Source organism: Chenopodium album, chromosome 5 (assembly GCF_948465745.1).
Source record: "Chenopodium album chromosome 5, dcCheAlbu1.1, whole genome shotgun sequence".
NCBI lineage: Eukaryota > Viridiplantae > Streptophyta > Magnoliopsida > Caryophyllales > Amaranthaceae > Chenopodium > Chenopodium album.
In genome coordinates this window covers 68974699-68988161 of record NC_137838.1, presented here as the reverse complement: position 1 = coordinate 68988161, position 13463 = coordinate 68974699, and positions in this window count along the sequence as shown.

Genomic DNA, 13463 nt, shown 5'->3' with positions numbered 1-13463 from the left:
GGCCGGTTGGTGTTTTTTTCATTTTTTTGATTTTATTTTTTAAAACATTGATTTAAATTATTTTTTTATCATTTGGACAAATTACATGTTGACACATGTCCACTAACCTAATATAACATGTCATTGACTTTGTTGATCGGTTTCGGCCTGATGAAATAAAATGTCTCCTAAAGTTGGGATTATTAAAAAATAATCGATAGTTGATATTAATTAAAGTAAATGGCCCAAAGTTAAGATTAATAATAACAATTTTTTCCTTTTTTTTTCGGTTGAAAGTGTAATTTTAGGGGGAGCCCCAATTTATATTTATCTAGGGTACAATCCTAATATTATAGGCAAAATTTGCACGCTACTTATTTATGATAAATAGTAGGGACTTTTCATATGGTACCACTCAACTTTTGGCTTTTTCATATGATACCCAAATATATTTTTTCTTCCACATTGTGGTATCACCCAAAATTATAGTTAATTAATACAGTGACACTCCGTTAATTAAAAAGTTAATTTTTTTTTAACGAAACCGCATACCAATAATATTATATACGGAGTATTAGCAATGTCCACCTTGTCAAAAGTACCAAGAGGAAGAACAAATTGAGGGTACTCCTCCATCCAAATTAGTTCCTCATTACATGAAAGGAACAATTTGACAATGGATGTAATCCCCCATATTTTTAAAATATATTATAAATGAAATTATATATTATTTATTTGTATTTTTCCGGAATTTAATTTTAAAAGTTTCAATTTTTAATTTTGGGTCGAAAATTATTTTAGTACAAATTTTTATACATACCTTCATTCTATAATTTATGTCCAACAAACAAACCTAACCCACTTTACTTACTTAATTGGCCCATTAATTTTGAGGCCCAATTTTACTACTTACCCTACACCACTCTCTCTCCTATAAATATCCCATACATCCCCAAATTTTTCCCCACACAAAAAGGTTAGTAAACTCTCTTTTCTTTATTTTATTTCTTTATTTTTTTATTTTTTGTTTTCCACTTATTTTTCTTTTCTTTTTCCTTTTTCTTTCCTTTTTCTTTCTTTCTTTTTTTCCTCCTCTTTACGTGAGTTTTGACTCACCACCAACTGCCACCTGCTGGCTGCTGCCACACAGCCGCCCGCCGCCGGCGACCCACCAGCGGCCCAGCCGTGGCCCACCATGGCTGCCCCTTTCCTCCTCCTTTTATTTTTGCTCTACTATCTTGTTTATTATTAAATTGTTTTGGGTTTTGATTTTGTAGTATAAAGATTATATTTTTAGTATCAAAATCATGTTTTTGATGTTGTAAACTAATAATTTCAAATTTTAATTATGCTATAAATTTTCAGATTTTATGAATTATAAACCTAGGGTTTCAATTTATTCAAATTGGGATTTTAGGGTTCTAATGAGCAATTAAATTGGGGCTTTTGTTCCTATTGCATTTCTAATGATTAATTAAGCATAAAAACATGTTTTTAATGAAGTTTTAAGGACTTTTAATCAAATTTATATTGCTGGAAATTTTTTTAAGTGTTAATTTATTGTTGTTGGTTGTTTTCTAGAAAGTGATTATTCTCTAGGAGACTTCTAAGTGATTAAAAGTGGCACAAAGGATTGTTTACACGAGGTACGTACATGTCTACTTCGTTGTAAGTAGTATCATGTTTAGGTACCAAAGAAAAGAACTTAGTTTCATGATTAGAGAACACTTGGATGGAAATTGTTTGGTTATACATTTGATTTATGCATGTGCTTATATTTATGAGACATGTTTTGGTGAATTGATTATGTTTGTATGGAATTATGGATGCAAGCATGTTGAATTATATTGGATTAATTATTTGTATGGAATGTTGATACAAGCATATTTTTATTGGATTGCTTTGTTAACCACATTTGGATTATCAAAGGATTGGAATTGAATGGTTTAAGTGGAATGAATTTATTAATTATTCCACAAGGTTATTATTATTTTATTTATTACTCGAGCATGACTTGTTAGTATGTTGAGTAAAAGTGGATTAAACCGAAATGGCTAGGTGGGTTGACTATGTTCAACAATTTGGATAATTTGGAAGTTTAATGGATTTAAAGGTCAATTTGTGATGTAATCACCATTGTCCTAAATAAGATTAAAAGTGAATTGATGTATGATTTTTATGTATGTTCTACTTGATTGAGTCGGCTATTAATTAAATTTGTAATCACGTAAAGTGAAACATGGACGAGCAATAAAACTCTGGAAAGTGTGCACTTCTAGAGTATTGACAATTATGGGTTGGGGTACACGGTGGTAGCCTGTGGCTTTCCGAGGCTTGTTTGATCAACATGTCCTCTTCTCTTTTGGTATTTACATTTTTATTTTATAATGAAAGTTATATGAGATCCTAGACTAACTTTGTGAGAATGGAGTCGCGCCCATTCTTGCATCGCGCTAAACTTTTATTTTAAATGGTCATTTGGGACCAAAATGATTTGATGGATTGGACAACCTCGTCTATTGCTTACTCCAAGTTAAATTAATTAAATTAAATATACAGAGTCAAGTGTTTGGAATTGATTAGCAAGTATGTTGAGTCGATTGAATTGTTTAATTGTGGAGTCTTGATTAATGAATTCGTGTTGTATGTTTATGACAGGGTAAAGTCGTATCCCATAATCAAAAATAAATACCTAAATCACTAACTAAGGTAGATAGGGAAGTAGAGTCGATCTCCACAGGGAAACAAGTCTTTTTACTTCTAATTAATTATTATAATCTAAATTATTTAAGTAACCAATATTTATAATTAAGTATGAAACTAAACTACAAAGAATAAGAGTAGGGAGAAAACGATATATAAAGGGATCTAGGGCATAGGTTCATCAATAAATAATACTCCAGGGTAAAACATAGTAATCAATCATTGACATTGCATAAATAACATGATTAACAGGCTCTCGCAATTTATTAATCAACAAAGATCTAACAGGCTCTCGCAATTTACTAGATCTAAGTTCTTATTGAAAATAGCCTTTAATATCAAATTAACATCTGCTCGATTCATCAATTTAATATTGCTATACTTTCACAAGCCGCAATTGTAAAACATTAAAACAATCCAATAAGAAATTATCATGCAATACCAACAATCAATAATAGTCAATCATCAATGCATCAATTAACCAGATTGTAAAGGGCTCTCGCTACTTATTACAATCACACAATTAATTTATCGGTATTAAATCTCATCTCTCGAATCTTGACTTAACCATTTATAAATTAACTTGCCTATTGAAACTAGACCTAAACATTAATTCTCATCTCTTGATTCTTGAATCAATATTGTCAAACTCATGCATAAAAGATAGGCCTAATCTAGTCACAGAGCATTAAATCAATCAATAGGAAATTAATCTAGCATTGATAATAAACAACAATAATTTACCCCTTCATATTATTTATTAGATCCCCATAAACCCTAGAAATTAAACTACTCACACATATTAAAAACTAAACTAATCAAAGTAATAAAATAAATCATGATAAAAGGAATAAAATAAATAACTAAGATTAAGGGAAGAGAAATCGTTACCAAAATAAATCTGGAATTAATGAAAGAATTAAGAACAAAAGTTTAGAAAGAGTTTAAGAGAGAGAAAACTAAGTAGAGAGAGAAAGTCTAAGAGAGAAGGATTAAGAGAAGAAGTCGAAGAAGAAGTAATTATTCCGTACAAAAACGTATTTAAAACCAAAACTAAAACAATTCCTAATTGGAAACTAATTGCTCGACAAAAGTGCTTCCCCAGAAACACGCGCCCGATCGGGCGCGCCTTTTTCTCGCACAGCTCTTCTCATTGCCGCGCCCGATCGAGCTAGCAGCTCACCCGATCGGGCGTGCCTTGGGCCACGCACCAGCACGCTGCGCATCTTGCCCGATCGAGCTAAGCTTTCCCAATCGGGCCCTTGTGGCACCTCGAGGCTCTGGACTTCCGATTGGGCTTGAATCCTCGGCCCAAACCTCGGTATTCCAAATACCGAGCCCTTAATCACCAGCTCGATGACTCTAGCCGGCCTTGGGCTCCAAAAGTGGTCGTGTTCCTCCAATGCTCGTAGTTGCTTCATAAAAATCCCGGAAAAAATGCTCCAAAGGTGCAATTCCCTGCAAAACTCAACCAAAACTACGAAAACACTAGAAAACACATATTTAGTAATAAAAGTGGCCCTAAAGAGCCAAAAACACTACTAATTATGACCAAGGGGCGGGGGGTAAAACACTATATAAAATAGACATATCAGTTTATTTACTTTAATTAGTTGAGCATGCTAGTTTTGGTACGTTGTAGCTTGTATGTACTCAACTTTGCTGATTGCGTGCTTTTGTGTGTTTTCATTTGGTCATGGCCTTCGCCTTTCAATGACCCTGTGATGATCCAATTATTACATTTGTATTATTGGGGAGCAGTATTGCACAGGTTAGCTTGATGATGTGAAGTTCGGTGATTTGACATACGCATTGTCAAGGGATTGGTGTGATTGAGAGTATTCGTTCTTTGTGTTGAACTTATTTATGTTTTACTATTTTAATTATGTTTTGGGATTTTGAATATTGGTTTGGTTTTAATAAGGGCCTTTATGGTTCCAATTTGTAAGCTTTGACTTATTGGGTTTCTAAATTATATTATTTTAATATTTAAGTTGGATTTCCGCTGCAATACTTTGATAAAGCCTTAACATTTTAACACGTGGCGGTAGCACGTCAATGGTTCTCCACTATTTTATTTAAAGTAAGTGGTTTGTAAAAGAGAGAATTATTGGGGTGTTACAATGGAGCCTGCAACTTTATCACATATTCTTGGACTTAAATTTAAGGAACAAAACTCAAGCTTGCTCCTTCAGGATGTTGTCATTGACAATCAACTGAGTTGCTGTCCTCTCAGTTTATTTGGCTCAATGAGGTCCAGTAAGTGAAAACAGTCAATTAATACTTCTAACTTGCTAAAATTAAACCAGCATCAATTCCATAGCATAGCCCAAAACTCCAAATAAATTAAAAGAGTTTTAGCAATTAATGCAAAAACAGCCAATTGAAAAGTTAGCAGTTTGAATAGAACCGGTGTCGTAGCGGGAAGCAAGGCAATGAGAATTGTTCGGACCAACCCGAGGAACCGCCTTTTGGGCGGTCCTTATCTATGCAATAAGGATCTCACCCTTCAAGACAGATTCGTGAACGGTCAATCTACTTAATGGCCTCTTTTTCCCAAAAATGTCGTTAATTACATATGTAAATCCAAAAAATATATTATTCCAGCTTTATGATCGCCGACGTCGTTAATTTCGCCGGAAGATGAATCCTTCGCTTCTTCACTGTGTTCTTTCGCAACCTCATACATCACCCCTTTTGATGGAGATGGTGACGTGGCCTATATAGGATGTTTCCGGCGATGAGAGAGTGTCTTAGAGTTTTCCGACGAGGGGATGGTGAACCGGTGTCGGAATCAACGTCGTTTATTGGAGATGGTGAAGGTGAAGCAATGTAATTAACGAATTGTCACTAATTTAAGGAAATTTTGACATTTGCTACCTCTAAAAACACCATGTTTCACATTTACTACATGTTAAAAAAAAAAATTTACTTTACTACCTATAGGGAATAATTTCAAGCCTTTAAAATCCCACTAGCTTGAACCCCACTGTGATCATACACTAAAGTACGGTGGCGTCCAAAAGGGAAGAAGATAGAGCAAAAGAGTCGCCAACAAGTTTTTAAGGAACTTGTAAACCGTTCACGAGGTGAAGGTTACACCCCTTAACGATCCAAGAGATCGTCAACTCCATAAGGTCATGAACCAAATAAGGGTTCGGGGATGAAGGTACAAATCCAACCTAAAAGAGATTGAACCTGCCCTAATAATAGGCCTCTGCTTTATTCTGCTCGTATTCATGTGCGCTTTCTGACTAACATACAATCAATAGGATTAACCCAAACCTGTTTAATCTATGTTGGTTGAATTTAATGCACAAATAAACTATTATTGGCGATCACTTGAATTATAATCATATTAACCCTAACAAGATTATTAAATATCTTATTAAGCGCGATTGCAAGTACCAATTCCCTTTAACATGTATAAAAGGTGATCAAGCAATAACATAAATATCAAGCAACATAATAAATAATCAATATCATGAATAATAATTATAATCATCATAATAAAATAATCATCATAATCATGTTAAAGCATAGCAAGATCCTAGGCATGATACTAACAAGATTAATAACAAACCCTAGCATGTCACTAAGCGATAAAAATCAAATATTTAACCCTAACATGATACTAACATGAATAAATATTAGGAAGAACATAAAAGGCATCATAACAATCATATTTAATATTAAAATTACCCTAGACATGATACTAGGAATCATAATAACAATATAAACATGATATCTACATCATAAATCAATAAAAGTACTTACTTGGATGCCTCGTACCTCTTTCTAATAACAAAATACACACGTTAGTAACTTCAAGGAAAATAATAAATCAAAAAATTAAATTAAATAATTGAAAAAGAGATTTGGGACCAAACCCTCAGAAATTAAAACCTTTCACGTCTAGGGCGAAGGCAACTTCGAATATGGCTAGGTGTTTCTAGATCTTGTGAATGCGGAATTTTGTATTAAAAAGCAAAGTTTAGAAAAGAGAGAGAATAATCAAGAAAATCTTGATGAGAGTTGGTGAATAAAGAGAGTTGATGAAAGAAAGATGTAGATGGTGAAGATAGATGGTATTGGTGAATGTTGGTGAAAGCTAATTAAAACTAATTGTTGATGAGAATTCGTGAATGAAAACGGAGTTTTTGATACGATATTTATAGAGAAAATCATCCAAAAAAGATAATTTAACAAAACAGAGTCTGAAGATCGAAAAACCACATTGGCGCCAGCCCTGGCTAGTTGGCGCCAGGCACCAGTGGCTAGCGTCAGGCGCCAATGGCTAGCGTCTGGCGCCAAGCCTGGTTCCAGGCGCCAAGGCCTGGGGTTGGACGCCAAACTGGATTTCAACGCGTTTTCGAGAATCTGATAAATTTCCCGTACTGGAAGATAAAATAATATAATTCCTTCGAAAATGCTATTTGATCTTGATTAAAACTCTGAAGAGTCCTAATTGAATTAGAAATGATGAGAACCTTCTAGAATGTTCTAGAAGACTAAAACCATTCCTAATTGCATTAGGAATGATAAATTATATTAGGCCCTCCCCTAGATCATTGGGCCGTACATAAAGCTCAAACCGGACCCAGTTTAGTAAATTGCCCATAACTTCCTCAATATTCATCGGAATTGGGCTTATAATATATCGTTGGAAAGGTCTTTGCAAGCCCTATCCAACTACACCACTATTGGACCCACATCATGGAACAACCAAACTGGATTTTCTGTTTTCTTAAAATAAAGTTTTCAAAATCAGGGAGAAGAGAAAAGAAATAAAACTTTCCGCAACACTAGACCTTTCCACACTTTCGTTTCATTCGATATTGATTCGACGTAGGCACTCATCACCGGGTTTGGTTTTGGAGAGACACAAATGGGTGTCTACAGAAGCCCCCACTTTGACTGAGTTTGGAGAAACATAAGTTTCGAAAACAAAAGTCAAAGTATCGATAGGGACGGAGAATGATTCAGAACGTTCTGCGATCCTAAATCAATCTTATAACGCCGATACCTGCAAAACTAGCATTAGTTAAAACATATAAAAGAGTTAAGAAATGCGTATCTTGCACCGTCGAGCACACGTCTCTGAAAGTAACCGATTTGCTGCTTTACTGTTGTTTTGATGACCTCCTGCAAGCCAGAGAATGCCATCCCGCTTGAAAACTGCTTGAAAATAGGAAATGTCCACGCGTCTCTGAACAAAAGAGCTTGAATGAAATGTCCACGCGTCTCTGAACAAAAGAGATTGAATGAGATGTCCACGCGTCTCTGAACAAAAGAGCTTTAATGAAATGTCCACGCGTCTCTGAACAAAAGAGCTTTGAAAGGAAATGTCCACGCGTCTCTGGAGCAAAGAGCTTTGATGGAAATGTTCACGCGTCTCTGAACAATAGAGCTTGAATGAAATGTCCACGCGTCTCTGAACAAAAGAGCTTGAATGAAAATGTCCACGCGTCTCTGGAGCAAAGAGCTTTGATGGAAATGTTCACGCGTCTCTGAACAAAAGAGCTTCGGTGCTTGAATGTTTGTTGCGATAATGTTCTGAAGAAAAATTTCCGAAGACCAACGTTTGTCGATTTCTAAAGCTCGCCTGAACTTTGCTTTCGCTAAAACCAGTATGTCGGTGTCTCCGTGATTAGGCGCTTTAAGCTAAGTGAGACGATCTTTCATCAGGTCGATCACTTATTGCAATTGTAATCAAACTGACTACTTAATCATGTCAAATTGCTTATAGGGGCTAACTGGCGTACCAAGGAACCCAAAATTGTTGTATGAAGTCGAAATCACCTTTCTGAGAGGCTTCGAGCTCTGTTGTTGTTGAGATATTTCTGGCGCCAGGCACTGGAGTAGGGTCTCCCCTGTTCTACTGCACCTGTATTTATTTTTGACTATAGAACTTTGCCAATCTCTTTAATTATCTTAGGGTTGACCTAAGGCTTAATGTTGCTTGACTCATCGACTTGACACGACTCAAGGTATAAACTTGACTCGATATGATTGACTGACTCGAGGTTGACTCGACTCAAAGTGAAATGACACATGTGTTAGACTCAAATCAAAGTGATATGACATGACATGACTCAATGTGTACATGACTCGTGTGTGCATTGTAATGTGATCGTGCGACTCGAAAAATGCAAAAAACAAAAATTTTCCGTCAATTTTGTGGAGGGTACCGACTTTCTCCCGAAAAAGAAAGACGCGAAAAAGAATTGAAAGTCTGAAGATGCATGTTGAATGAGCTTATTCAAATGTCATTCGATATTATCTCTCAAGGTGCAAGGATTAATCCATCCTAGGCTATCTCAATGGTTGACTCCATGATGAAAGTATTTGGGTAACTTAGGCACGGAGGCTAAGCACTTCATACTTCTATGTAATGACAATTATGATTGATGAGTGATGTTGATAAGGCATGCTTCATCGTTATGTTAAGATTTCATGACAAAGGGTTCCTAAGGGAAGTATATTTGGTCATGTATGCGTGATGTGTGTGATAGTGACACTAAAGTTAGGCCGCAAGAGCTAAGTGTGTGGAAAAAATATATTATTGAAATGAATAAAATGGTGGTGACTCTTAGGCTAGATAAGCTAATGATGTAGGGATCAAGCCCCCAAGTCTAGCTCTAAATGAAAAGGGATGAGCATTGGAGATCCCTTGATATGATCATGGTGTAAGTGTGTGAATGTGAATATGAATGCATTTTTATTACGGCCGCACCTCGATGTGAGGTTGCCTACGTATCCGTTAGGAATCAGGCCGAACGTAGCTCTAGCCGAACCTCACACAAGTGTGTATACCTCAAAAAAGGTCTTTTTAAGGGTTGTAACGTGGTTAGGCTAAAGGTTTAAAGAAGAAGGGGATAAAGGCTCAAGACCCTAGATAAGCCCCCAAGGTGTGCAACTTCGCTTTTGAATCTTTGTATTTTTATGCTTGAGTTTCTACTCTTTTTTTTAGCTCTTTTTGCTTTAGCATCTATTTTATTTTTATAAGTGTGGGCAATCCCGATCATGCGGTCTATCACTCACTTGGCATTCATGTTTCTCAGGCACGGTACCGAGCACTCGATAAGAGACGCAATCTGAGACGTGTTCTTATCGAAGATATTTTCATATCAAAGACATTGGAACACTTGCCCTTTTGTACACTTTTATTATTATGTTTTTTTGCTTATTTTTGCTATTTTAATATTTTGAATTCACTCAAGCCTTCTTTAGAATTGCAAAAGTTGCACACCATCCCATCCTAAGGTTAGGTAGATGTAGGTTGAAAAAAGAAGGGTCTATCGTTAGACGAGGCTCAAAGTGGTTTATGAAGAAAGGATTGTATAATTGAAGGGCGAAAGGAGATATGATGTGGCTACAAGGGGTGCCTCAAATCATTAGTATACCTTGTGCTTAATTCGACATGGTTTTTTTTTATTTTATTTTATTTTATTTTATTTTTTTTTAATGCAATGTAATGAAATGATCATATGCAAGGAAATAAATGCTCATTTTATTAAAGGAAAAGGAAAAAAGACTACAAAAAAATAATCTAAAGGAAAAGAAAAGGTGCCTATGCTAGACTTATTGAGGAAAGGAAAAAAAGAAAAAGAAAAAGAAAAAAATGTCATGAAATCTTGTCGTTGAAGCTCGCCTCTTCTCTTGTATTGTTTCATCATTACCCTCATTTTTTGTTTGTCAATCACATGACTCAAACTCGATTCAACACACATGGATGGAGGAGGTGAAGAAAGATGGAAGAATGTGAAGAAGATTTAGATGGAGGGATGTGAAGAATTAAGAATAGAATGTACCCCCTCAACTCAAATGACGGATAAAGGTTTAGCTTGAGATAGAATAAAATCGGTAGCTTCATAGTAATTGGGGTTAGGTTGAGTAATGTTAATTTGAAAGTATTCTTGGAATAATCTGGAAATGATTGATGAAAATGGGTTTTGGGTTACTTTGGTTGAGATGAAGAGAAGAGAAGAGAAGAGAGAGAAAATAAAGATTTGATTATAGGAAGAAGATGAGTTTTGTTCTTGAGATGAAGAGAAGAGAGAGAAAATAGAGCTTTGGGCAGGTGGTTTTCGGTTCGTGGTGGGGTTTGTGGTCGGGGTGGGGTCGCTGGCGCCGGCCGCCGACAGGGGGAGGGTGGTTGACGGGAGAGGCTGGGTTTTTTTATGGGCGACTGTTTTTTTTTTTTAAATTTTTATTTATTTATTTATTTTTGAATAAACTTAACAGATTCATAACGGATGCCATAAAGTGGTAGTGATTTTTAATAAACTCTGATTTAGGTGGTAATAAAGTAAATAATAATAATAATAATAATAATAATAATAATAATAATAATAATAATAATAATAATAATAATAATAATAATAATAATAATAATTATAAACAGGTAGAAAATGTGAAAACATGGTGTTATTAGTGGTAGCAAATATCAAAATTTCCCTAATTTAATTAAGTATAATCTTAGGTGGTAGCGTATGGTAGAAAGATAATATTTGAATACCATATTGGAAAGCCAAAAGTTTAATGGTATCATATGGAAAATCCCTAAGTAGTAAAAACGAACAGTAGTTTAAGGCTAGTCTCGAGACTAGGTAAATATTTATGGTCCCTCGCTCAAAAATGAACATTTACTATAACAAAAATGAATATTTTCTAACGGAACGTATTTTACAATAATTTTGTATCTCTCAATAATTAAATGTTCATTTTCATGCAGTATAATGTTCATACTTAATAAATAAATGTTGATTATATATAATATTAGATGTATATATATATATATATATATTTTGTTTACAGTGTCATATTCTCTTTATTTTATCTTATATTATAAATGTTTATTTTTATATATTATAATGTTCAATTACTAAATGAACATTTACTTACACGAAAGTGTACAAAATAACATGTTGTAGGGAATATTTCAAGCATTACCCCAAACTTGAACCCCACTGTGATCATACACTTAAGTACGGTGGCGTCCAAAGGGAAGGAAGCTAGAGCAAAAGAGTCGCCAACAAGTTTTAGGAACTTGTAAACCGTTCACATGGTGAAGGTTACACCCCTTAACGATCGAGGAGATCGTTAACTCCAATAGGTCTGGAACCATGACTGGTAGTTCGGGGATGAAGGTACAAATCCAACCTAAAAGAGATTGAACCTGCCCTAATAATAGGCCTCTACTTTATTCTGATCGTATTCATGCGCGCTTTCTGACTAACATGCAATCAATAGGTTTACCCCTAAACTTGTTTGATATATGTTGGTTGAATATTAATGCACAAATAAAACTATTATTGGCGATCACTTGAATTATAATCATATTAACCCTAAACAAGATTATTAATTATATTATTAAGCGTGATTACGAGTACCAATTCCCTTTTAAACATGCATAAAAGGCGTGATCAAGCAATAACAATAAATATATAAATTCCAAACAACATAATAATCATCACAAGAGTAATAATAATAATAATAATAATAATAATAATAATAATAATAATAATAATAATAATAATAATAATAATAATAATAATAATAATCATGTTAAAGCATAATAATAGCAAGATCCTAGGCATGATACTAACAAGATTAATAACAAACCCTAGCATGTCACTAAACAATAAAAATCAAAGCTTTAACCCTAACCTGATACTAACATGCTATTAGGAAAGAAAATAGGAAGCATCATAACAATCATACTTGATTTAAGGAACTTATTCTTTACTCTAAACATGATACTAGGAAGATCAAAACACCCTAACATGACGCTAGGAATCATAATAATAACCTAGACATGATTTCTAAGAACCATAAAATCAATAAATCAATTAAAGCACTTACTTGGATGCCTCGTATCTCTTTCTAATAACAAAATACACACGTTAGTATTTTCAAGGAAAATAATAAAACAAACAATTAAATTAAATAATTGAAAGAGAGATTTGGGACCAAACCCTCAGAAATTAAAACCTTTCACGTCTAAGGCGAAGGCAACTTCGAATTATGCTAGGTGTTTCTAGATCTTGTGAATGCGGAATTTTGTATGCAAAAGCTAGTTTAGAAAAGAGAGAGAGGGAGAAAATATCAAGAGAATCTTGATGAGAGTTGGTGATTTTTTATGAGATTTGATGATTGAAAACAGAGGTTTTATGAGGCTATTTATAGAGAAAATCAGCCGGATGGATAAAAAAAAACGAATCAGAGTTTCGAAGAGAATAAAACAAATTGGCGCCAGACGCCAGACATTAGCGCCAGACGCCAATCCTGGAGCCAGGCGCTGGTCTAGTCGTCAGATGCTAGAAAACAGTTTCCACGCGTTTTCTTAATTTGATAAATTTTAGCCGTACAGAAGGGCAAAATTGTATTTTCCTTAAAACACTTCTTTTCTTCTGATTAAAACTCTAAAAAGTCAACTAAAGTCAATTTATCAATGCTAATTAAATTAGGATTCAAAAGAACCTTCTAGAAGGATCTAGAGGACTATAAACAATTCTAATCGCAACAGGAATGATAAATCAATATTAGACCCTCCTCTAGATCATTGGTAATTTGGCTATAACTTCCTCATTATTCATCAGAATTGGGCTTATAATATATCGTTGGAAAGCTCTTTTTGAACCCGACCCAATTATACTATTATTGGACCCTTGCCATGGACTAAACCAAACTGGATTGGCTGTTTTCTAAAAATTGGTTTTCAAAAACAGAGAGAAAGAAAAGAAATAAAAAACTAACCGCAACACTAGACTTTCCAC